Source organism: Schistocerca serialis, chromosome 11, assembly GCF_023864345.2.
Source record: "Schistocerca serialis cubense isolate TAMUIC-IGC-003099 chromosome 11, iqSchSeri2.2, whole genome shotgun sequence".
Lineage (NCBI taxonomy): Eukaryota > Metazoa > Arthropoda > Insecta > Orthoptera > Acrididae > Schistocerca > Schistocerca serialis.
Window position 1 is genome coordinate 63714240 of NC_064648.1, and position 26698 is coordinate 63740937.

A 26698-nucleotide genomic window follows, 5' to 3' on the forward strand; every position below is an offset into this window, starting at 1 on the left:
TAGCTAATGCGTTAGCTTGTTAGGTAACCAAACGATAACAGCGTCTTCATTGACGTGAAGGTGCGCAAGATAGATGACCCAATCCATCAGTTACATAACTTAAGGACCAATAGAAAACATGTCCAGTCAGGCAGGCAACGGATAGGTAATGAACCAGCTTGTATCGGATCATTTACTACCCCTTTCCTAAGTAGTTTATCAATGAGGACGAGATACAGAATGGACCTGCCGTGGCACATTACTGTGTCGTACGTGAAGACAGCCCAAGTTGTTTGTTGCGAGTTGTGGAAGAATATCTTAACCAACTCGTCAAGAGTCCCTAGACCCAATATCTTCTACTCTCGTCCACCCCCCCCCCCCCCCACCCACCCACCCTCCCGCCCACCATTCTTTGTCCTCTGGCTGCAGAAGTCCTTATCAGAAACTATTTGATAACTAGCCTATCAGCAGTCAGGTATCATGAGTTATAATAATCAGTTTTCGAGCACTATGTAAGTTCACAAATCTCCACCCCATTAGGATATCACGAGATCGTACGTAGTTTCCGAGGCTGCTTTAATCTTCGGTTCACTTTTAAGAATCTATAGCAACCTCTCGTATTAACAACGTGATAACTACCTGAAAGTTTGTTTCTAGTGAGCTGTGCTGTTCTGCGCCTGCCCACTTGTGATTAATCGGTTCAATTGCCAGTAGTTTTCAGCATTAACTGAAATCTCTAAAGGACCATTATGCGTGCACGCACGCGCGCACCCGCCCGCCGACAAACCGGACGTGTGTAGCAATTTTGTCGGTCCGACGAACTTTCTTACACATCTGTTATATTAGATGATACACGCGACCAGCACCGTTTGTAATCTTTCTTCTTACGTGAAATGAGTGCCATTAACTTACAGGGCTTTTATGCTACGTACATTAAATAAATTAATGAAACTTACACGATATCTATTTTATTTGTTTTGCTTTACCATGATGTTTTCTCCGTCAACTATAAATAACATTCCAAGTTTCAGGAGTAAATTAGATTGTAACTGCAGGGATACAGTTGAGGTCATCGTGTAACAGTAGCTAAAAACCGTATTATAGCTAACAGCTCCTCGTGACTGTGTTTATCTTCGTTAAGAATGGTTTGATGATGATCAGCAGCTTCGAAATACGTGTTCCATACATTTTTATCATAGGCTACCAGCTCTTTACGTAACGGAGAGAGGTTAGCCACTTCTACGCCTTCAGCTTTCTCTTGGCTTTTTTGACCTCATTACTTCCAAAACAGCCAAAACAAACCCGATTTTTTTGTGTAAAACCAAAAGAGATATCGCTGAGTGCAATTGGTCGGGACGGCTACAGGCTGCCACGAAAATGGTCGGTCGGCCGTTAAATTGGTGGGTTTGTAGTGACTATAAGCTTCGAACATCAAAAGACTGATTTTATTCACCCTTCATTGCCATCTGCCGGTTTTTGGGATGGGTATGTGTACCGATTTTGAATGCTCGTAACTTGCAGCAGCGCGAGGGTTCATATACGATATGGTAAAATATGGTAAAACGTGTACATGGCGTAAACGACACAGGTCATCGCATTTAATTGCACCGAGTGATGTACGGAGATGTACCAAACTAAACGAAAGCTGTTCAATTGAACGGAGATCTCCATAAGTTCCCATATTTCGTTAGGTTTTAGAGGGTCTGGTTTTCGTTCTGGTTTTTAGACAATTTTTAGTGGTAGGCTTAAGAGATCTTCATACAGATTAGGCATTCTGCTTAAGAAAGACAGTCTGTCTTGTAACTTTCCCCTGTTGTACAGGGACTTCAACAAATTTCCTGTTGAGGGCTTGTGGAAAGAACTTGCAGCTGAAGTTCTGGTAAGGAGTCCGTGCACGGAAATCTAGCGTTCGGATGTAAAATGAGGCTGAAGATAGAATCACTTTCGTATCATTTGCTTCCACGATATGCACACAGCGGAGGCATTGATCTGTGCGCTTTACACGGTCCCGTGGCATACACACACACAGTCAGTAACTCATCCACATTTTTTTGTGCTTCATTATGATGTTGCTTGATCGATAACGGCCTCGCCCGTGTTGCGTGAAAGGTCGTACGTCACGGACGCTGTAGTAGTGACTATAAGTGAGCAGTGCATGACCCGCGTGGCCGTGAAAATATTGTATCTGCTCGTGCCACCCGCGTGCATCTCGGACCGCACTTCACGTGATCTAGCGTTAAGTAACCGCTAGCATTGGCGCTCCTATATTTGTAGGGGAGAGGTCCGCCAATAAAAATAGTGTGGCCAAAGATCGTTCCTGACAGTTGCAGTAGGCTTGGTGCGGCTGCTTCGTGCATCTACCTCAATCGCTCGCTGCTGTTTCGTACGCGAGAGAAAGGTACCTTCACCCGAGTCTCGTTGGGAAGTGACGTCAAAGTGGCGTGTCTTCCGTGAAACTGAATCCGAGCACGAAAATCTACAGCATTCGACAAATGAACTTGAGACGCCATACATATTTCTATGTTTTCGTATTACAGCTTCATAGTATAAGGGGCATTCAAAAAGAATCGAGCCAGAGGCCTAATTACAGAAACCAGTACCTGTATGTTAGAAATATTGACCCTGGCTGTTAAGGTACTTGCCCTACTATGACCCAAGGCGGTGAATGGATGTCTCATAAAATTCCCAGGGCTGCGATGTTAGCCAGTTCCTCACGTACAGTCGGACGTCGTCGTCCGAGGAGAATCGGTTGCCGCTCAGAGCCTTTTTAAGGGAACCGAAACTGGCGTAGTCACAGGGACGGAGGTACGGACTGTATGGAGGGTGGCAGAGAACCTCCTATTTGAATATCTGTGCAGGAGTGCCGCAGCTGTTAGCCGTATGAGGCTTTGCATTTTCGTGGAGCAGAATGACCGCACGAGTGAGATTGCCTGTAATTTTCATTTGATCGCTTGGCGAGTTAACGCTGGGTCTTCACTGTTGTTCCATGTTGCAGGAAGTGAATTAGGAGGGGGCCATCGTGGTCAGAGAAGAACGTCAACATAACCTTTCCTGCACTCGTGTGGATGGCCTTGGCTTTTTTTTTTTTTTTTTTTTTTGTGGTGGTGACCCTTCGTCGTTTAGATTATGGTTCGAAGTGATGACACCATGACTCATCTCCAGCCACCACTCGGGCCCGGAACGCATCCCCTTCCCGAGCATAGCGCTGCAGATAAGCAAGACAGAGGACTATTTGACATGCTTCCTGGTGTGGGGCACCCATTGGGCACACACTTTGCGCATGTGCAGTCGTTGCTTCATAATGGTGTGAAAACTTGAGGCGTTCAATCTGACCATCGCGGCTATGGCTTTCTCTGTCACTCGGCGGTCCTGGGTAATGAGGGCATCCTCTAGCTAGACGATGTCATCGGTAATACAATGTGGTATTCCAGACCGTGCGTGCCGGCAAGAGTGGCCGAGCGGTTCTAGGCGCTTCAGTCTGGAACCGCGCAACCGCTATGGTCGAATCCTGCCTCGGGCATGGGCGTGTGTGATGTCCTTAAGTTAGTCAGGTTTAAGTGGTTGTAAAGTTCTAGGGGACTAATAACCTCAGATGTTACGCCCCCGCATCCTCCCCTGAAGCGCTTGTGCCACGCCTCGACCCTTCCAAGGGACAAGTAGTGCTCGCCGTACACTTGCGACATTCGTCGATGAATGTCCGTTCCTCCTATTCCTTCCGCTGTCAGAAAATGAACCACTTCTTTGCTCTTCTGTTGACGACTCCGTGTCACTGTTTGCAATGCGACTGGCAGGGTTGGACGATGCAGCTGTTGGTTTTGTATAGTCACGTCACGTGACGCGCACGCGTGCCCTCTAGCGACGGCTGTGAAACCACATCTAGTTACACACGCCAAGATATTACCCTCTGTGGTGTCACCGCCAGACACCACACTTGCTAGGTGGTAGCCTTTAAATCGGCCGCGGTCCATTAGTATACGTCGGTCCCGCGTGTCGCCAGTGTCAGTGATCGCAGACTGAGCGCCACCACACGGCAGGTCTAGAGAGACGTACTAGCACTCGTCCCAGTTGTACAGCCGACGTTCATAGCAAAGGTTCACTGACAAATACACTCTCATTTGCCGAGACGATAGTTAGCATAGCCTTCAGCTACATTTGCTACGACCTAGCAAGGCGCCGTATTCAATTGATAATTATTATATGAAGCATGTATCCTCAAGAGCGATGTTCTACAATTGTGGATTAAAGTATTATATCAACTACGTACTTTATTTGCAATTCTCAAGATATTGTCCTCAAGCCAGTCAGCGTGTAATTAAACGCGTGCATTTCGGCCTCCTCTAGCAACACAGTGTTGGCTCTTCTGCCAACGCTACACCCTCCGTCACCAGTTTGCGCATTCCGCACTCCGGCTCGTTTCTTTTGGAACGCCTCTTACGACAGCATGCCGCTTCAAGGCAACGGTGCATTGAAGATCTACCACAGTGCGTCAGCCTCCGGGCCTCATAAAATGAGTTACTACCTCAAGCGTTCAATACAGGTAGTAAATCGAAACCAACACTTCGATGACGTGAGGCTGAATATACAGGCTGTTTGACAACTGCTATTTCGTGCTTCTAGAGGTATTTACGGGAACTTAATAGATGAAGTTTTGAAAAATGAACCAATGTCCGGAAATGTACCATTCCAATATGAATTAAGTTTGACGATCGGATCACTTTCAAATCTATCACTTCACGGCATACACAAAAAATAGGGCGCCGTCGTTTTAACTTGAGATTATAAACAATTTTCGTCCAACTACACTAACTATATAAAACTGCACTACTTTAATGAGTCCTAACATTAGAACCAACAATGGGATATCCGCAATTCTGGGAGGTAACACAATCTGGAGATTATATGCATACAATTCACCCTCGCAGTAGTAAAGGGAGAAGGCATAATCTAGGCCTACTTTTTTTGAAAATAATGTAATCTAGCCAGTTATTTCATATTTTAAAGTTTCTAAAAAGTTTTTAATGATTTCGTCTGATTTTAAAATGTTCTAAATCTTTTAGTTGAGTTCAATTCAAAAATGTCTCGGTAGGTGTCGCTTTCCCTTATTGTCATACAACATTTTCAGGTTCAGCACCTCACTTGCACGTAAATATCCACTCTAAAAGTATGTTGCGAGTGGAAGTCAACGATTAACGATATTTGCATTTTTAAGATTTTTAGCGTTGACGTAAAGTACCCCTGTTGGTAGTAAAGTTACTGGAAGTGCGTTGATGTTACTAACTGTGCGCTCTTACTAATACATCAGTAACTCTGTATTGTTGATGTCCACAAAAAGTAACGAATTTTGTCTTTCTTAGGGTGGGCATAAGGTAGCCTCTACCTGGTAAAGCGCGTTGCTGAAAACTCGTTCGTATAGCTAGTGTTAACTGACATTTAATGATGTATCCATGACGAATGCTTCAGGACATCGTAAGATGAAATATGACAGAAGATGCATGTTTTCATCATTGCATAGTGAATAGAGGCTTGGAGCTACGAAGGTCCTGTTCAAATCCTGCTACATGCTAATATTTTGTAAGATACTGACTTTGTTAGTTGCGTTGTCTCCCATCCCCGTCCCATGAAGCATAGACCTTGCCGTTGGTGGGGAGGCTTGCGTGCCTCAGCAATACAGATAGCCGTACCGTAGGTGTAACCACAACGGGGGGTATCTGTTGAGAGGCCAGACAAACGTGTGGTTCCTGAAGAGGGGCAGCAGCCTTTTCAGTAGTTGCAGGGGCAACAGTCTGGATGATTGACTGATCTGGCCTACTACAGCCGTAATTTTTCCTTAGGGCATACAGTTCTACTGTATGGTTAAAAAGCAATACAAGGATAATGGAATGTAGTAGAGTTTACTCGGGTGATGCCGAGGGAATTAGATTAGGAAATGAGACACGTAAAGTCGTAAAGGAGTTTTGCTATTTGGGGAGCAAAATGACTGATGATGGGCGAAGTAGAGAGAATATAAAATGTAGACGGGCAATGGCAAGGAAAGCGTTTCTGAATAAGAAAAATTTAACATCGAGTATAGATTTAAGTGTCAGGAAGCCGTTTCTGAAAATATTTGTATGGAGTGTAGCCATGTATGGAAGTGAAACGAGGACGATAAATAGTTTGGACAAGAAGAGAATAGAAGCTTTCGGAATGTGGTGCTACAGAAGAATGCTGAAGATTAGATGGGTAGATCACATAACTAATGAGGAGATATTGAATAGAATTGGGGAGAAGAGGTGTTTGTGGCACAACTTGACTAGAAGAAGGGATCGGTTAGTAGGACATGTTCTGAGGCAACAAGGGATCACAAATTTAGCATTGGAGGGCAGCGTGGAGGGTAAAAATCGTAGAGGGAGACCAAGAGATGAATACACTAAGCAGATTGAGAAGGATGTAGGTTGCAGTAGGTACTGGGAGATGAAGCTTGCACAGGATAGAGTAGCATGGATAGCTGCATCAAACCAGTCTCAGGACTAAAGACCACAACAACAGCAGTTACGTTGTGCAATATTCGATATTATTGGTACAGAACAGCACTGTCTCTCAAGAGTGTCTTAAAAATTAAAGACTATAGTTCGATTTTAAATGGAGAGTAATAATTGAATTGGTTCTTTCACTTGAAGTCGTGGCTCGCGAGGCCCGTCATAGACAGGCCGTGACATTGCGGGTCTGAAGAGTGCCAGCAGCTGGTAATTCTTTAGTTTCTCTCTTTGGGCTGTGTGGGTGTATCTGTTGACGGACTATCGTTTGTCTACCGAACGCTGGTAGCATTCGGTCCTTCTGTATCAAAGAAAACTTGAAGCTGACGCATCGGATGCCTTTAACAGCAGTCTTGCTTTCATGTGGGTATTTTCTTTCTGTCAAGTGCTTAGTTCAAACTGTGGTAGGATTATTAGGGCTCTTTATAGTAAAAACATTTTAGATAGTAATTATCTACAGATGTCAAGAGGTGTTTGACTTCTGTTAGGATATTAATAGACGGCGACTTCATTGCTCTTAGACATTTCGTAATAGTCGAGAAGCAAAATACGTTTAGTTTTTGTACTAGATATTGTGGGGCATTTACAAATATAAAACTCCCGTGTTCCATTACAGAAGAGCGTATTAATCCATAGTACAAAACGACGAAGCTGTATGGTTTGGCTCGTCTTGCGCGTCTGTTAGCTGTGGTCTAAGCTGTAGAGCGTCCACTTAGCGCAAAAGGCTAGAACCAGGCGGTCAAACCAGGATTTCGAGAAGAGAGATCTAAGCGTTTACGAGACGAGCCGGAAAAGATACTTGTGAATCTGGTTAGGGGAAATCGCATTCAGGAGTCCATATAAGTATAATGCATGTGGCTTTCTCAATAGTGAGGGGATACACCGGTTAGAAGGAAGGTTTAGGAAAGCACATTATGGTTTAAGAATCTCTTCTACGTTATTGAGCGTGACGGAGAACTGCTGAAGCAACAGCGGTTCGGACTGTGGAAGGCCACACGCTTGCGGCCAGTGGGCGCACGACCTGCATGACGTCACGCGGTGACGTCAGCGCCATGGCGCCTGCTCACACCTCCACCCCTCCTCCACTGCCCCTCCAGTTCTCCCCCACCACTCGCCCATTTCCTGAGTTCACGGCTTCGGCTGTTAACCTTGGCGGCGATCAGGGCCTCTCACTTCCAACATTATCCCACTATGATTTCGGTCATGTTGGATAGTTCTGAATATATATATTTCCAGAGGTGTACCGTGGCGCAGTGCTTGGTAGCGAGAGCCACGACTACTCGCTCTTCCATTTCTCAAGGCAAGAGCCTTCAACGGCCATAATTAGGTAGTTACAGCTAAAATTACTCGCACCGGGGATAGAGTAATGAAAAGTTTATGCGTGCCGAATAAATGTTTCGTTGAAACAGGGTGTTAAAACTTATGCTGGAATAAAACGTAAAGTGACGTGAGGTGACTGCTTGGAATATTTGTGTTCAGCGCATTTAGCGTTGTTATTGAGGTATCAAGTTGTACACAGTAGTCATAGCTGTTGACAACTTTTGGGCAAAAACTGTATTTTTGACACACACCGTGCATGCTAACTTGCCTTCATGAAAACAAAACGAAGTCCAAGGTAAAAGAGCGTTTAAAATGCGGCCTGTCACTAAAATGTGTATAACACATTCTTACGTAGAGCGTAGTCCATTTACAATTTCAGAGGTTATACAGGGATATTTTGAGTAATGAAACAAACTTTTACCTAGGTTTCAGCCCAAGAAATTGAGCCTTCTTCAGGAGGTAAACCTGATTCTATAATATGTCTACGAGGACATGGTCTAGAAATAAATCAAACAGCCTGAATAGGCGTAGTCACATTTTAAAAATACGGTACATATGTACTAAGTCACTACAAAGACTTGAGCTCCGGCGAGCGCCTGGTCTCCATGGACGCCGTGCGGTAGGCCTCGGGGGCTAAGTGAAACTAAGTAGCTAATAGCCGGAGCTTATGTCTTGGTGGTGACTTAATACCTATGTACAGCATTTTTAAAATGTGACTACTCCTATTCAGGCTGTTTGTTCTATTTCTAGACCATGTCCTCGTAGACATATTATAGAATCAGGTTTACCTTCTGAAGAAGGCTCAATTTCTTGGGCTAAAACTTAGGTAAAGTTTGGTTTCATTACTGCAATCGAGGCTGATAGTTTCTTATATAAAAATCTAAGGTTGTGGGAATAGCTAGCACTGAAACGAAGTACAATTGTTATTAATTTTGATTGGTGGACGTACCTGACAGAAATTCTGGCGAATTTCTCCCAAGGCCATCAGCAGTTCTAATGGAATGTTGTCTATTCCTGGGGGCCTTGTTTCGGCTCAGGTCTTTCAGTGCTCTGTCAAACTCTTCGCACAGTATCGTATCTCCCATTTCATCTTCATCTACATCCTCTTCCATTTCCATAATATTGTCCTCAAGTACATCGCCCTTGTATAGACCCTCTATATACTCCTTTCACCTTTCTGCTTGCCCTTCTTTGCTTAGAACTGGGTTTCCATCTGAGCTCTTGATATTCATGCAAGTGGTTCTCTTTTCTCCAAAGGTCTCTTTAATTTTCCTGTAGGCAGTATCTATCTTATCCCTAGCGAGATAAGCCTCTACATCCTTACATTTGTCCTCTAGCCATCCCCACTTAACCATTTTGCACTTCCTGGCGATCTCATTTTTGAGAAGTTTGTATTCCTTTTTGCCTGCTTCATTTACTGCATTTTTATATTTTCTCCTTTCGTCAATTAAGTTCAATATTTCTTCTGTTGCCCAAGGAGTTCTACTAGCCCTCGTCTTTTTACCTACTTGATCCTCTGCCGCCTTCACTACTTCATCCCTCAGAGCTACCCATTCTTCTACTGTATTTCTTTCCCTCATTCCTGTCAATTGTTCCCTTGTGCTCTCCCTGAAACTCTGTACAACCTCTGGTTCTTTCAGTTTATCCAGGTCCCATCTCCTTAAATTCTCACCTTTTTGCAGTTTCTTCAGTTTTAATCTGCAATTCATAACCAATAGATTGTGGTCAGTCCACATCTGCCCCTGGAAACGTCTTAAAATTTAAAACCTGGTTCCTAAATCTCTGTCTTACCATTATATAATCTATCTGATACCTTTTAGTATCTCCAGGATTCTTCCAGGTATACAACCTTCTTTAATGATTCTTGAACCAAGTGTTAGCTATGATTAAGTTATGCTCTGTGCAAAAACTCTACCAGGCGGCTTCCTCTTTCGTTTCTTACCCCCAATCCATATTCACCTACTACGTTTCCTTCTCCCCCTTTTCCTACTGTCGAATTCCAGTCACCCATGACTATTAAATTTTCGTCTCCCTTCACTACCTGAATAATTTCTTTTATCTCATCATACACTTCTTCGATTTCTTCATCATGTGCAGAACTAGTTGGCATATAAACTTGTACTACTGTAGCAGGCGTGGGCTTCGTGTCTATCTTGGCCACAATAATGCGTTCACTATGCTGTTAGTAGTAGCTTAACCGCACTCCTATTTTTTTATTCGTTATTAAAGCGACTAGCAGTGCCAATGTCGCGGTGTATTGCCCCCCCCCCTCCCCCCCCGTCTGGCTTCGTATGTGTATTGGGATTTCTCTTTCTTGAATACTTACTCCATTGATTCATGCTAATTGCTATTCGAAACAGCTTGTATCCAGGACTGCCGTGCACTGACTACTTGTTTTTGCGGCAACGTTAGTAATGCGTTGACAGTGGTACACAGCAGTATGGATTGATTTACTGATGGTGGTGGCCGGTACGTACGTCGTGTGTTCACTGAAATCGGCGGAAGAACGGCGTGACGACAGAATGCTGTTCCCTCAGCGACGGCTACTACGTGGCTTGTAGTATTACTATGTGTAATGTGTGTTTTGGTGGTAGCGTATGACAAGCATTTGTCATTATTGTGAAGCTCTATCACTGAAATAAACATGGTTAGTGGAACAAACTAAAACATACTTACTGCTATGTAAGGAGCTTCCGTAGATGATAGGACTCCTATGCTAACGTCAGTGCTTGGATTGACTCGGTAAGGAAAGCCTGTGCATGCTAAAGCGGGGCCGGCCGAAGTGGCCGTGCGGTTAAAGGCGCTGCAGTCTGGAACCGCAAGACCGCTACGGTCGCAGGTTCGAATCCTGCCTCGGGCATGGATGTTTGTGATGTCCTTAGGTTAGTTAGGTTTAACTAGTTCTAAGTTCTAGGGGACTAATGACCACAGCTGTTGAGTCCCATAGTGCTCAGAGCCATTTTGCTAAAGGGGCTCTAGGCTAACTCCCTAAGAATGTTATTTAGCCGATACTTTTTACTATATTTTACAGTCTGGGACCTACATATGTGTAAGGGCTACCATAATTTTACGTTACACTGTTGTGATATGTAGTCCGAAGACTGCTTAGATGCAGCCTTTCGCGCTTGCAATCACCACCTCCGAATAACTTCTGCAACCTACATCAATTACGAGGGTCAGTAAAAAAGTAATGCCTCCTATTTTTTTTCTACGTTTAATTGTCAGGAAATTTAAATGCAATTACATAGGTTGAAAACCACAACATTGAGGATCATTTTGTCATTTTTCAATGTAATCTCCGCCCATCTCTACAGTTTTGGTCCATCTTTGAACAAGGGCATGTATCCCAGCACGGTAAAAATCACAGCTCTGCTTCCTAAGCCATTGACGCACGGATGTTTTGACGGCCTCCTCATCTTCAAAATGAATCCCACGATGAGCTTCTTTTAGTGGCCCGAACAGATGGAAGTCTGATGGTGCCAGGTCAGGGCTGTATGGGGGATGAGGCAAAACTTCCCATCCAATTTTGACAATATCGTCAGAGGTGTGAAGACTGGTGTGTGGTCTTGCATTGTCATGCAAAAGAACAACATCTGCCATTGATTTTGTTGGGCGAACTCGCTGAAGACGTGCTTTAAGTTTGTTGAGGGTTGTGACGTATTGAACAGAATTTATTGTGCATCCCTGCTCCAAAAAATCAACCAGAATCACACCCTCTGTATCCCAGAAAACTGTTGCCATAACTTTCCCTGCCGATCGCACAGTTTTGAATTTTTTCTTCCTCGGCGAGCTTGTGTGACGCCACTCCATTGACTGCCTCTTTGATTCGGGTTCAAAAAAATGCACCCATGTTTCGTCCCCGGTCACAATTTTTTTCAGAAACTCATCTCCCTCCAAACGGAAGCGCTGCAAGTGTTGGGAGGCTATTGTTTTCCTTGGCTCTTTATTCTGATCGGTTAACATTCTTGGAACCCACCGTGCACAAACTTTTGAGTACCCCAATTGTTTAATAATCGTGATCACACTGCCTTTACTAAGAGAAATAATGCGACACACTTCATCTGCAGTCACCCGACGGTCACCACGAATGATGTCATCAACTTGCTGAATGTTGTGTGGAGTCACTGCACTCACCGGCCTGCCGCTCCGCTTTTCGTCAGTCAACGGTGTTTGCCCTTCAGCTTCCTTACAACGACGAACCCATCGTCTAACAGTGCTGACATCCACTGTCACAACACCATACACCTTCTTCAGTCTTTCATGAATGCGTATGGGCGTTTCACCTTCTGCATTCAAGAATTCAATCACACAACGCTGTCTCAAACGAACATCGATGTCGGCCATCTTACAAACTTCTGCTGTGCTGCCACCTGTTGACACAGAAAGTTACTACTGCAGTGGATTGCAGAAGGAGGTTTGTGGAATGGCGCCAAATTCAAATTTTTCACTTAACTTAATTTCTTTAAGTAGAAAAAAAATGGGAGGCATTACTTTTTGACCGACCCTCGTACAACTAGCGTTCTGTGTTCATCTCTTGGTCTCCCTCTACAATTTTTACCTCCTTAACTTCCCTAGAATACCACAGTTGGTAACATTTGTAATTTCCCTCCAAATAGTGTTGGTGTTAGTTGTCTGTGTACATCCTTTGAAACAGTAATGTTATATATTTCTTCAGCTTGTTATTCTATCAACTTCTTCCTACATTAACAAGACGTTATATAGCTCGTGAACTGGCTTGTTTTTAGCTATATGAATAAATCGTTGACTTTCCAAAGAAAGTGAGGTTACAGGGAAGACCAAAGATGTTTCACCTCGAAAAGCTTCAACTGTGATACCACATCTTGCTGAAAATCGTTATACACAGCAAGAAATTGCTGACAGAATGAGAACATGACAGAAAACTGTCAGCAGAGTCAAACTTTCAGTGCAGAAAGGTGGTGAGTACAAGCCAAACACGGAAGGAAAATATGGTCGTAAAAGAAAAGTCAGTCTTAAGAAAAATGAGAAGACTTGCAAACACGGCAACAACGAACCGTAAACTTAGACATGAGCCATCAGCTGAAAGTTTTGGGTGTTGTTTCACCTTTGACAGTTTGAATATCGTTTAAAGGCATACGACCACGAAAAAAAATCATACTTGCCATGCAAACCAAAAGATTGCAGTAGGCTAAAAAACTTCAGGAGTGGACAGGTGAGCACTGGGCTAAGGTATGTACAATGATAGGGTAAATTAAGTGGGTCTGATCTCTCAAGTTACGAGCTTTGGCTTGAAATTCAGTTTTATTGATACTGAAGAAATGCACATTTGAATTTTGGGACTGTTCGTGTCTCCTATGCTATTATCCCCAACTTTTCTAACTTGCAATTTTGTACATATGCTTCAGTGATGTATCTGTATTCACTGATGGAAAAAAGCAGCCAGTATGTTCCTCGCGGACCTGGAGAACAGTTCAGATTACACATTTTTTAAGGGAAAATGAAGCAAGAACAAAATAAAGAAATCCTTGATAACGAAGTTTTGTCCCAAATAAGAGTGGTTTCTTAATAAAGATGTCATTTTTATGCGTGATGGGGCACCTTGCCAGAAAGCAAAGTGTTTCCAAGTACTTGGAAGGAAAGCAACTGAGAGAGTTGCCGTGGCCAGGGAATAGCCAAACTGAAAATTAATGGGCTATTATGAAAGAGAGGATAAGGAAATTTATAATAACCACCAAAGATCATCTCATGGAGAAACTAGAGGAAATCTGGTATCTTGACAATGGTATTAAAATGTCATGTGAAAAGTTAATAAAAACTATGCCAAACAGGGTAAAAATCTTGATGAAGAACGGACATGGATAAAAAAGTACTGAATGTACAAATATGATCTGTATGTGGACGTAAATGTGTAATAAATGTAAAGTTACGGAAAAAATTCTTTAGTCTAATAATTTGAACATGCGTATTATATATATTATGTATGAGAAATATCCCTTCCCTCGAAAACTTCGTTCTTTCATATCTCCTCTGTTACCGTACATGACGTCACTAATCTCATTTCTACTGAAATTGCAGTGCGCTAGGTGCTCCATTGTTTCCACAGCTCTGAGTGGAATGCATAAGTTGTGAATAATGTTCACCACACTGCAGCCTTCTGTACTTGTCCCCTGCGCAAAAACCAACACTTAGGTCGTGACTCCGTTACCTTGAGGCTGTAATAAACTCTTAGCGAGGAACTGGTATTGTATAAATAATTAAATTTTGAATTGGTTCATTTAAACGGGATGCCACTCGCTTTTTATTAGCAGAATACGAGAAACTGCCCAGTTATTGTCCATTTTATGAATCACAAATAATTTCCATTCTTCAGACTCTCACAGAGAACAAACAAAATAACGATTTGAGTGTTTCTCAATTACATGTCCGAAAACCAGAGATTGCTAATAAAGTTCTTAACCAATACCGACCGCGGCGGACATAGGTTTTCAGAGACTGCCGTTTCAGCTCTGATTTTACAGCCGAATCACTTAGCCCGCCATCAGTTACCGAACCGGGTGGCGCACTTGGTGGCACAATGGACTCGCATTCGGGAGGACGACGATTCAAACATGTGGCCGGCCATCCTGATTTAGGTTTTTCCGTGACTTCCCTAAATAGCTCCAGGCAAAGGCCGGGATGGCTCTTTCGGAAGGTTTGGAAGAGCACGGCCGACTTCCACACCGGTCCCCATCGGTTTTGTGCGATCCGAAGATCTCCGAAGTGCTTCGTCTGCCTTTTCGTTTGACAATTGTTTACTATTCTGCTTTTGCAAAAAATTGAATGATAGCCTACGTTTGAAAGATTGTTTTATATGAAAGTAAATTCACGGTTTAGTTTCTCTAATATTAAGAACGTATGTTCACTATTTTGGTGCGCTACTACGGAACGCAGCAGCCGATCATGGAAAAGTACCACATTTAGGCGACCTTTGTAACGATACGCGTACCGAATAAACGATCTGCCACTGGTACCTCACATCATATTCCACTGCTGCCGTCTCATCTGCTGCAAGGAGAGCTTCTTGTAGCTGAATATGATGGCTGTAAAGCCAGAAATATTAGAGTTGTCGTAAATGTTTCTCGTCATTAGCTCTTAACTCTCTGAACGACTGCACTGTCGCCACGTTTCATTTCTATACAACGCTACACTAAGTCAGATGCCTTCAGAAAGTGTTTCCTAACACCTAAATTGATTAGTTTGCCAACCAGTTGGTTTGCCGCCGAAATAACAAAGCTCATATACGAGGGCAGTTCAATAAGTAATGCAACACACTTTTTTTCTGAAACACGGGTTGTTTTATTCAGCATTGAAATACACCAGGTTATTCCCGAATCTTAGCTACACAACACTATTTTTCAACGTAATCTCCATTCAATGCTACGGCCTTGCGCCACCTTGAAATGAGGGCCTGTATGCCTGCACGGTACCATTCCACTGGTCGATGTCGGAGCCAACGTCGTACTGCATCAATAACTTCTTCATCATCCGCGTAGTGCCTCCCACGGATTGCGTCCTTCATTGGGCCAAACATATGGAAATCCGACGGTGCGAAATCGGGGCTGTAGGGTGCATGAGGAAGAACAGTCCACTGAAGTTTTGTGAGCTCCAAAGACATGTGTGAGGTCTTGCGTTGTCATGAAGGAGAAGTTCGTTCAGATTTTTGTGCCTACAAACACGCTGAAGTCGTTTCTTCCATTTCTGAAGAGTAGCACAATACACTTCAGAGTTGATCGTTTGACCATGGGGAAGGACATCGAACAGAATAACCCCTTCAGCGTCCCAGAAGACTGTAACCATGACATTACCGGCTGAGGGTATGGCTTTAAACTTTTTCTTGGTAGGGGAGTGGATGTGGCGCCACTCCATTGATTGCCGTTTTGTTTCATCGCCTGTAACAATCTTTGACAAGAAATTGTCACCCTCAGCCACATGACGAGCAAGCAATTCCGCACAGATGGTTCTCCTTTGCTCTTTATGGTGTTCGGTTAGACAACGAGGGACCCAGCGGGAACAAACCTTTGAATATCCCAACTGGTGAACAATTGTGACAGCACTACCAACAGAGATGTCAAGTTGAGCACTGAGTTGTTCGATGGTGATCCGTCGATCATCTCGAACGAGTGTGTTCGCACGCTCCGCCATTGCAGGAGTCACAGCTGTGCACGGCCGGCCCACACGCGGGAGATCAGTCAGTCTTGCTTGACCTTGCGGCGATGATGACACACGCTTTGCCCAACGACTCATCCTGCTTTTGTCCACTGCCAGATCACCGTAGACATTCTGCAAGCGCCTATGAATATGAGATGCCCTGGTTTTCCGCCAAAAGAAACTCGATCACTGCCCGTTGTTTGCAACGCACATCCGTTACAGACGCCATTTTAACAGCTCCGTTCAGCGCTGCCACCTGTCGGAAGTCAATGAAACTATACGAGACGAAGCGGGAATGTTTGAATATATCCCACAAGAAGTTTCCGGTTTTTTCAACCAAAATTGGCCGAGAAAAAAAAAGGTGTTGCATTACTTATTGAACTGCCCTCGTACTACTTTAATTTTCGTATTCCCATATGATTCTCTCAGCATCGTCTGATTTAACTCGACTTCGTTCCTCTACCATTATTTTACCGTTTTCGGCGTTCTTTTCAAGACACTATCCACTTCGTTCAGCTCCTCTTCAAAATCTGCCCTACAGGATTAAAATTGCAGCGCCAAACTTGAGAGTTTTTACTCCTTTTCCCTGAACTTCGTTTCTTCTCCAAATTGTAGTTCGATTTCTTTTAATTCAGGTTCAATGCGTTGCTGCAATAACATAGAGGATATGATTACAGTCCTGTCTCGCTCCCTTGTCAACTACTGCTTGTCTTTGAGGCCCTTCGACTCTAAGCGTAGTCTGGTTTCTGTGCAAGCTGGAATAATCTTAAGCTCTCTTTATTTACGTTATACTCGTTCCAAAAAGATGGCTTCATCACTTTGTAACCATTAAGCATTCTACCCGTCCCATTATGTAATTAGATTTTCAGTAGAGTTTGAATATTGCCAGTGCCGTCACATTTTGTCTTCTAGAGCACTCGGGAATGGATGCAGGTGTGCATCCACAATTAGGTTCTGGGATTACGTTTCTTTCTTCCAACTATAATTTGGCTCTGCTATTTCTAACATACCGCAGATGCCTAAGATTTTAATAACATGAAATAAGATATAATAAATTATTGGTCAGTACATCTCTTAAACGTTAAGTTGCAAGAAATTGCAGTTCAGAAGAATATGTAGTTTTAAAAGCATTCGTGCGAAATGAGTTCGTCGTGCACTTGACGTAAAAACTGCAATAGCATCAATGTCACAATTTACACGATATAAAATAGAACTTTACGCTCGCCACTAAGTATTTTACGTAACACCCAATCAGTCCGCGTTTGAATGGACATTTGCCATGCGACACAAGTCATTAATAGATAGTAATGGTCACGTGGGACTAGATATTCATTCCCATGCTTACTGATTCCGCAGGGAGGGTGAAGACAAAAGAAGGTACAGAGGCTTCGTTTGGACCGGGAAGAAACCTTAAGGGCCCCGTAGACGAGCAAACAATTTCTTAAACTCAGTGTTTGTATCGCCGTTTACGCATGCGTTTTTCAAACAATAGCTAGTTCGTTGCTCCTCTCTCTTTGAGATGTGGAGGCAACAGGTTCAGATTCCGATGATTCAGTGCTTATTATATCCTATATTCAACCTCGTACTTTGCCCGCTCGAGTCAAAATACTTCGGGACACTTCGCACATAGTGTTTCAGGTGCTTCAAAAGTGAGGTCGTATTTGACATACTTAGGCGGTATGTTAGCGGGCATTTTTGGCAAACCCGTGGATGTCAAACAGCGAATTTCACAAATAAGTCGGATCGTTTACATAAGTCTTCAACATGTACACTATGCTAAGTTCACTCTGGCATAGACTTCGGTGTTTGCATAGTATATGTATGTACGAGCAGGTATGAAGTGGGAGCAGCCCGTTTAGAAATCCTGTTACTGCGCAGCCACGCCAGATCCTCCCACTGCTCACAGGTGACGCGGAATCGAAGCCCTGCCAAATGTGTCGCCGGCACAGCTGGGGCTTGCCGCACTACCGGTTATGCAGATACCGTCTGACAAGTCATATTCCCCCGTTCACTTGCTCCGGTGAGGCGGCTGTGCGTTACGTCACCGGTGACGTCAGCAGTTAAATCGCGTGAGAAGTGGCCGGCGCTGGCGAGACAAGTGAATAACGCCGCTAACTCGGCCGACACCCGCCAGGCGGCGGGGCGTGCGAGGTCGCGATCCCGGGTAGGTCACGAATTGATGCGCTCAATAGCCGCTCGCTAACCACTGTAGGATGCGAGCGATCGAGAGGCGGTGGGCTCATTGTAGCTGACATGTCTGTTAATAGCCACTGCGAGAGCGCTTGGTGTTTGTCCGATGCAGTATGTGACTTCTTGTCAATTGCATGATGACTCTAGGTAAGGACGACGACATTGCAAGAATAAACTGTTTCCCTTATCTTTGCGAATATGTAAATATCTTGGGGATAACTTCGCACTTAACTGGTACGAATTTACTAATTGCATTTTTTCGAATGGGATATCCATCTATATGACCACTATATGATTCACACTTACGAGCCTAGCAGTATGTTCATCGCAACACTAAACACTAATTTCTCTACCGTCCCACTCTCGAATCTTTCGTGCGAGCTCTGTATTTCTTATTTTATGATCATTTCTCTCTCTCTGTAGGTGAGTCGGCAAAAATTTTGTGTTGGACGGAGAAAGTTGGTAATCGAAAGATCGTGAAAAGATGTCGCAGCAACGAAAAACGCCCTTGTTTTAATAATTCCCACCACAACTAGAGTATCGTATCCGTGAAACTCTCGCAAAGGTAATAAAAGATGAGCTGATCTTAAGTCTCCTTCGCCGGCCGGTGTGGCCGAGTAGTTCTAGGCGCTACAGTCTGGAGCCCCGCGACCGCTACGGTCTCAGGTTCGAATCCTGCCTCGGGCGTGGATGTGTGTGTGAAGTCCTTAGGTTGGGTAGGTTTAAGTAGTTCTAAGTTCTAGGGGACTGATGACCTCAGAAGTTAAGTCCCATAGTGCTCAGAGCCATTCGAAACATTGCCAGTCTCCTTCACCCACCTGGTAAGAGCCCCCCTATACCGCGCAGCAGTACTAGTAATGTTGGCAGCCGTAGAAGATTTGTTGCACTTCCCAAGGGTTCCGCCAATAAAACGCAGTGTTAGATTAGCCTTCTCCACATGGGCTTTTAAATTTGAGGTTTTTATACTCCTGTAAAGGCCTTTGCCTTTTCTGTTTACGGTCAGTTGTCACTTTCCGCACCATGCAGATACCTAAATCATTTTGCATTTAATTTGGATCTTAAAGAGTCTCCCGTTAATGGTAGCGATAGTATCATGCGCAAAGAATCGAAGACGGCTGCTCAGTTTTTCGTAAATTGCTTATATCTATAACAGCAGAGGACGTAAAAGATTTCCTTAGGAAATGCGAGATATCACTTCCGTTTCATTCGATGTTTTTGAGTTGGACTATATACCGTGACTCTTCTGACAGTCAAAAAGCCAATCGCGCAACTGAAAAAGATAGTCCATAGCCCCACAGTTTGATTAGAAGGCGTTTGCGAGGCATGGTACCAAAAGCCTTCGTGAAATCTAGAATCAAAGAATCAACTAGAGATCTCTTAACAACAGCACTCCCTTAATGTGAACAGCCATTTGTGTGTCACAAGAACGATATTTTCGGAGTACATATTGTAAAGACAACCTTAATAACCCGTCTTTCATAATGTTGGTGCGCAGTATATGTTCTAAAACCATACTGCAAAATAAGGATCTGTAATTCGGCGGATTACTATGTGCTGCCTTCTAAAGTCTCTTGAAAGTAAGTAGGTGAAATCACGTTTCATTTTCGAAATCACTTTGCGTTTCGTATTAGTACTTGTTTTGGAAATGATGAAACTCGTTCCAAATGGTATCAAACTGATCTTAACACCTAGAAAGCCCTCGAAATAATTTGAGGGTCAATTATCGAGTCAAATTTGGTCGCCCTGTTCTACCATTTAAAATCCACTCCCTAACCTACCATTACCTCTTATTTCCTTTTCTTTCGGTGCCGTCGTCAAATTAATTCTCTTCGCTGAAGTAGCGGAACCGAACATACCACTACACCATTCTCTATGAGCAGCTCCTCCATGATCGGCTTTCCGCGATCCATCTTCGTAGACACCTCAGAAAACGTACACTAACGGCGACCCAAGACTGCTGTGGTCACGCCCACAAGTGCCTGAAGGCGTGGTACACTTCAGTATCCATGCCACGAAGTACGTAGCGTTACGGTAGGGTGCGCGTGGAAGCAATGTATAACTTTCGGCCACAGCTGATAGTGGCCGAAGAAATTGATAGCATAACCGTACGTCAAAGACATCCGGCTTTCTCGTGTTCTCTCAGAGAAACTGGACCATAACCGAACGTAAGACATACAGCATCTTCAGGTTTCCGCTCATGCTATTCTACGGTGCTGCCAGTTTCTCACCGGACTACGATCGTTGACAATTTAAGTCTCTCTGTGAACTGTCTGCGCGGTGTCGAGGTACTCTCGTGGTCAGCAAGCTTCCGAGATCTGTCCTCGATATCACATTTTTGGGACCAGATCGCAAGTAAAACAGTTCAAAAATTCTGGGCCATCTTACTTCAGGAGACGACACGTGTCACGCACCGTTCCCAACCACATCACTGAATGACTACAGGCCAGTGAGGGTGCAACGTCATACTGATACTTGGGCTCGTACTGTCTGTCTGTTGGTTTGTTGTGGTCTTCAGTCCAGACAAGAGTTTGATGCGGCTCTACATGGTACTCGATCCTGTTCAAGTTACTTCATCTCCCAGGACCTATTGCAACCTACATCCTTCTGAATCTGCTTGGTGTGTTCATCTCTTGGACTCCCTCTACGATTTTTACCCTCCATTCTGCTCTCCAATACTGAATTGGTCATCCCTTGATGCCTCAAAATATGCCCTACCAACCGATCCCTTCTTCTTGTCAAATTGTGCCACAAACTCCTCTCCTCCCCAATTCTGTTCAATACCTCATTAGTTACGTGATCTACCCATCTAATCTTCAGCATACTTCTGTAGCACCACATTTCAAAAGCTTCTATTCTCTTCTTGTCCAATCTATTTATTGTCCACGTTTCACTTCCATACATGGCAACACTCCATACAAATACTTTCAGAAACTACTTCCTGAAACTTAAATCTATACCCGATGTTAACAAATTACTCTTCTTCAGAAACGTTTTCCTTGCCATTGCCAGTCTACATTTTATATCCTCTCTACTTTGACCATCAGTTATTTTGCTCCCCAAATAGCAAAACTCCTTTACTACTTTAAGTGTCTCATTTCCTACTCTAATTCCCTCATCACCACCCGAGTTAACTCTGCTACATTCCATTATTCTCGTTTTGCTTTTGTTGACGTTCATCTTACACCCTCCTTTCAAGACATTGTCCATTCCGTTCAGCTGCTCTTCCGAGTCCTTTGCTGTCTCTGACAGAATTACAATGTCATCGGCGAACCTCAAAGTTTTTATTTCTTCTCCATGGATTTTAATACCTACTCCGAATTTTTCTTTTGTTTCCTTTACTGCTTGCTCAATATAGAGATTGAATAACATCGGGGACAGGCTACAGCCCTGTCTCACTCCCTTCCCAACCACTACTTCCCTTTCATGCCCCTCTTATAACTGCCATCTGATTTCTGTACAAATTGTAAATAGCCTTTCACTCCTTGTATTTTACCCCTGCAACCTTCAGAATTCGAAAGAGTATTCCAATCAACATTGTCAAAAGCTTGCTCTAAGTCTACAAATGCTAGAAACGTAGGTTTGCCTTTCCTTGATCTATTTTCGAAGATAAGTCGTTGGGTCGGTATTGCCTCACGTGTTCCAACAATACTACGGAATCCAAACTGATCTTCCCCCAGGTCGGCTTCTACCAGTTTTTCCATTCGTCTGTAAAGAAATCGTGATAGTATTTTGCTGTCGTGACTTATTAAACTGTACCAGTACTGTACTCGTACTGTGAGGTACTGTAATTTTGGCTAGAATTTGTAGTCACTGAAATGACGTCTCGTTGCACCTCAGTCAGTGAAATTTCGTTCAGTTTCCCCCTCCGTGTAACTGGACAACGACAGGTAACCGGGTGGTAAATTTGTATTGACTTGGGTCACAACAGAAGCTTTGTGGAGTGACGGCACAGCAATGAAACTGGCGCCGCGGTGTGCCGGAATTTTCCGATCTAGGAATCCCGCGTGCGCGTGGCCGTTGACCGCCGCCCATCAGTAAACACTTCCCGGAACAGCGGCAAGCTGCTGGATTTCTACAGCAACACACCACCGTAGGAAAACGTCGCCAGTTCTGGGGACGCAGAGATTCCGTGCAGTATAGGGAATTAGTGTTGTCGCTTTCTGGCCGGAGGGGGGCTGCTAAGCGTAGAAATGGAACTTGTGGACGATATGCCCTTCTTCAATAGTCCGTAAGTTTCACAGAGCAGTAGACATAACTCTTTGTATTCATGTTTATTGATATCTCAGTAGTTACGTTTAGTCTCGATGCACACGAGCAAGTGACAGCCGTGGATCTTGCAGTACCAAAAATTGTTCCTGTACGATGCCAAAGAAATATACGTATCCCGGAATACTCGTTCAAATTCTGAATGTGGCAGGGGTGAAATATAGGTAGCGGAAGGCCATTTACAACATGTACAGAAACCAGATGGCAGTTATGAGTCTAGGGACATTAAAGGGAAGCAGTGGTTGGGGAGTGAGACAGGGTTGTAGCCTCTCCCTGATGTTATTCAATCTGTATATTGAGCAAGCAGTGAAGGAAACAAAAGAAAAATTCAGAGTAGGTATTAAAACCCATGGCGAAGAGGAGGTTCGCCGATGACATTGTAATTCTCCCACAGACAGCCGGCCGGTGTGGCGGAGCGGTTCTAGGCGCTACAGTCTGGAACCGCGCCACCGCTACGATCGCAGGTTCGAATCCTGCCTCGGGCATGGATGTGTTTGATGTCCTTAGGTTAGGTAGGTTTAAGTAGTTCTAAGTTCTAGGGGACTGATGACCAAAGTAGTCCCATAGTGCTCAGAGGCATTTGAACATACAGCAAAGGACTCGGAAGAGCAGTTGAATGGAATGGACAGTGTCTTGAAAGGAGGGTATAAGATGAACATCAACAAAAGCAAAACGAGGATGATAGAATGTAGTCGAATTAGGTCGGGTGACGCTGAGGAATTAGATTAGGAAACGAGACACCTAAAAGTAGTAAAGGAGTTTTGCTATTTGGGGAGCAAAATAACTGATGGTCAAAGTAGAGAGGATATAAAATGCAGACTGGCAATGGCAAGGAAAGCGTTTCTGAAGAAGAGAAATTTGTTAACATCGATTATAGATTTGTGTCAGGAAGTCGTTTCTGAAAGTATTTGTATGGAGTGTAGCCATGTATGGAAGTGAAACATGGACGATAAATAGTCTGAAGAAGAAGAGAATAGAAGCTTTCGAAATGTGGTGCTACAGAAGAATGCTGAAGATTAGATGGGTAGATCACATAACTAATGAGGAGGTATTGAATAGAATTGGGGAGAAGAGGAGTTTGTGGCACAACTTGACAAGAAGAAGGGACCGTTTGGCAGGACATGTTCCGAGGCATCAAGGAATCACAAATTTAGCATTGGCAGGCAGCGTGGAGGGTAAAAACCGTAGAGGGAGACCAAGAGATGAGAACACTAAGCAGATTCAGAAGGATGTAGGCTGCAGTAGGTACTGGGAGATGAAGCAGCTTGCACAGGATAGGGTAACATGGATAGCTGCATCAAACCAGTCTCTGGACTGAAAACAACAACAACAACAAAAACAGCTAACTTGAGACCTCATACTGCCGGCTTGTCCCCACACTTCCCTAACGCGCAGCACCTTGCAAGACCCGCGGGAAATCAATATTTAATTCAAAAGGAATCCAGTAAAGGTCGTAACTTCCTGTGCTATCGAGAAGTTGCATGCAAGAATTATTAAATTCGTCAGAAATAATTACTAGCTTTCAGCCGGAGGTAGGTACTGGGACTCGTCAATACACGCAGTGTAATGTGCTGGGACTAGAGCGCCACAGCCTGTCTTTCTAGTGGGATTCCTTCTAGGACACATGACATGCAGCGATAGTCGAGCAGTAATGCTGGATTGGAAAGGAATCACTATGGACGTAAGCATTGTGGTTGCTGTACAGTAAAGTAATGATCAAAATATATTCAGTCATTTCAGCAGATTCATTCTAAGTTGCTACTATTCAGCGAAGTTCAGTACATTCAGATGAAAGGGCCCTTCCGCAGGGAGAAAAGCATAACGTAGCTTAGAGCTGTTTAACACATTTAATGGTCAACCTGGAGAAAAAGTGCCACTACTTGAACACGAACTAACAGTCGCTGTGATCATAACAACTGGATCTGTTTTCGCAGCAGAACCCTGACGCAGCTTTTCACACTTTTAAAGCCTTACGGCTGTCCACGTAACCTTGCCATGGTGCTCGAGACGTGTCCTATAATTCACTGTAATTTGTCACATATCAGTAAAAAGATTTCATATGCAAATTGCATCCACGATAGGCGGACGGCAGCTGTTGCTGGGGTTGCGAACACTTCTGCACTGACTAATTCTTCCGCGACGGATGCCGCAGTGTGCTGAGAGTTCGCGTTTTGGTATTCGAAAATTGTAGTACTGATTTGGTATTCTAAGGATTTTAAACACAAAGCGATAGAACATGTAGAAACAAAAAGTGGTCGCGATACATCGTGTGCATTCTTTCAAAACGAAGAAAAAAGTAGTAAATTGAAGGGGATCACCATCAACTGCAGCGGGGCATTAAGCGGAATAAGCGGCGACGAGCGAAAATGTGTACCGTGCCGGGATTCGAACCCGGGATCTCCTGCTTATTAGGCAGGTGCGGCAACCACTGCGCCATCCGGGACACAGCGTTATCGCAACTGCACTATCTCGGTACGCCTCACGGCCGATCCACGTTCCCGCTGAGCGCCACCTATCCGGAATCCCCGTTCCATTGTACGCCTGTTCGCCACTTAGATTCCCACAGAAGGTCGGATCAAAGTGGATCAATTGCCCAGCCAGGCTTATCAATTATTTGAGTGAATGGTGCCCATTCCTTCGAAGCAAGACACCACGCAGATACTGCAACTGAGAAACACGATACGTAAATTGAAGTGGCAGCACTGTATACGTAATTTGATGGGGGACGACTGCTATCAGCTGCATCGGAACATTAAGTGGAATCAGTGGCGACGAGCGGAAATGTCCCGCTGCAGCTGATAGTGATCCCCCTTCAATTTACGTACAGTGTTTCACAGCTGCGGTGTCTGTGTGGTGTCAGCATGACACAGATATTTCATTCAAATGAGGAAAATAAAAACAGAAGAGGAATGAATGTCAGGCCTTTCAATGAAAAATAACATATAAGACTACTCAGACTCCATAGTTTGATTTCCGTTCCGAAACCAAAATAATTTAACAAATTTATCTCCATCTCTTCATTGGCTGTCCTCTATCCGGTCTTCCAGTTCGGTTGGAGTGTAATGCTTGCCATGGTAGGCGCTCTGGCGGCATCCTTTTGATGTGGTTGTACCTTGTGTATTAAACCGGGGACCTAGGTACGACGGAGATGTTTCGTCGCGCCGTAGTCCTCAGTGGTTCACAACAGGCCCAACCAGTCCACCCACCGCTGTCCCACACAGAACCCAGGGTTATAGTGCGGTTCGCCCAACACCATCACTAAATCAATCCATACTGCTGTGAACGCATGACTCAAAGAAAGGAAAGCAGAAAGGTGGAAGGAGTATATAGAGGGTCTATACAAGGGCGATGTACTTAAGTGCAATATTAGGGAAATGGAATAGGACGTAGACGAAGATGAAATGGTAGATATGAAACGGCGTGAACAGTTTGACAGAGCACTGAAAGACTTAGTCGAAACAATGCCCAGGGAGTGGATAACATTCCATCAGAACTACTTACAGCCTTGGGAGAACCAGCCCTGGGGAAACCCTACCATCTGGCGAAATACCCTCAGATCAAGAAGAATATAGTAATTCCGATTCCAAATAAAACAGGTGTTGATAGATTTGAAAATCACCGAACTATCAGTTTAGTAAGTCACGGCTGCAAAATACTGACACGAATTCTTCAGACGAACGAAAAAACTGGTAGAAGCCGACCTCGGGGAAGATCAGTTTGAATTCCGTAGGACTGTTGGAACACATGAGGCAATACTGACCGTATGACTTATCTTAGGAGATAAAGGAAAGGCAAACCTACGTTTCTAGCATTTGTAGACTTACAGAAAGCTTTTGACAATGTTGACTGGAATACTGTTCCAAATTCCGAAGGTGGCAGGGGTAAAATACAGATAGCGAAAGGCTATTCACAATTTGTACAGAAACCGGATGGCAGTTATAAGAGTCGAGGGGCACGAAAGGGAAGCATTGGTTGGGAAGGGAGTGAGACAGGGTTGTAGCCTCTCCCCGATGTTATTCAATCTGTATATTGAGCAAGCAGTATAGGAAACAAAAGAAAAAATTCGGAGTAGGTATTAAAATCCGTGGGGAAGAAATAAAAACGTTGAGGTTTGCCGGCGACATTGTAATTCTGTCAGAGACAGCAAAGTACTCTGGAAGAGCAGCTGAACGGAATGGACAGTGCCTTGAAAGGAGCATAGAAGATGAACATCAACAAAAGCAAAACGAGGATAATGGAACGTAGTTGAATTAAATCCGGCTATG

General features: G+C 44.0%; 1 protein-coding gene and 1 non-coding gene across 3 annotated transcripts in view; one reads left to right on the forward strand and one right to left on the reverse strand.

Annotated features, from left to right (window-relative positions):
* LOC126427034 (probable citrate synthase 2, mitochondrial) overlaps positions 1–26698 on the forward strand; it is a 251626-nt gene that overhangs the window by 144224 nt on the left and 80704 nt on the right. The window lies entirely within an intron of this gene.
* On the reverse strand, positions 24803–24877 carry Trnai-aau (transfer RNA isoleucine (anticodon AAU)). The gene has a single exon. It is a non-coding gene; the product is annotated as a tRNA-Ile (tRNA).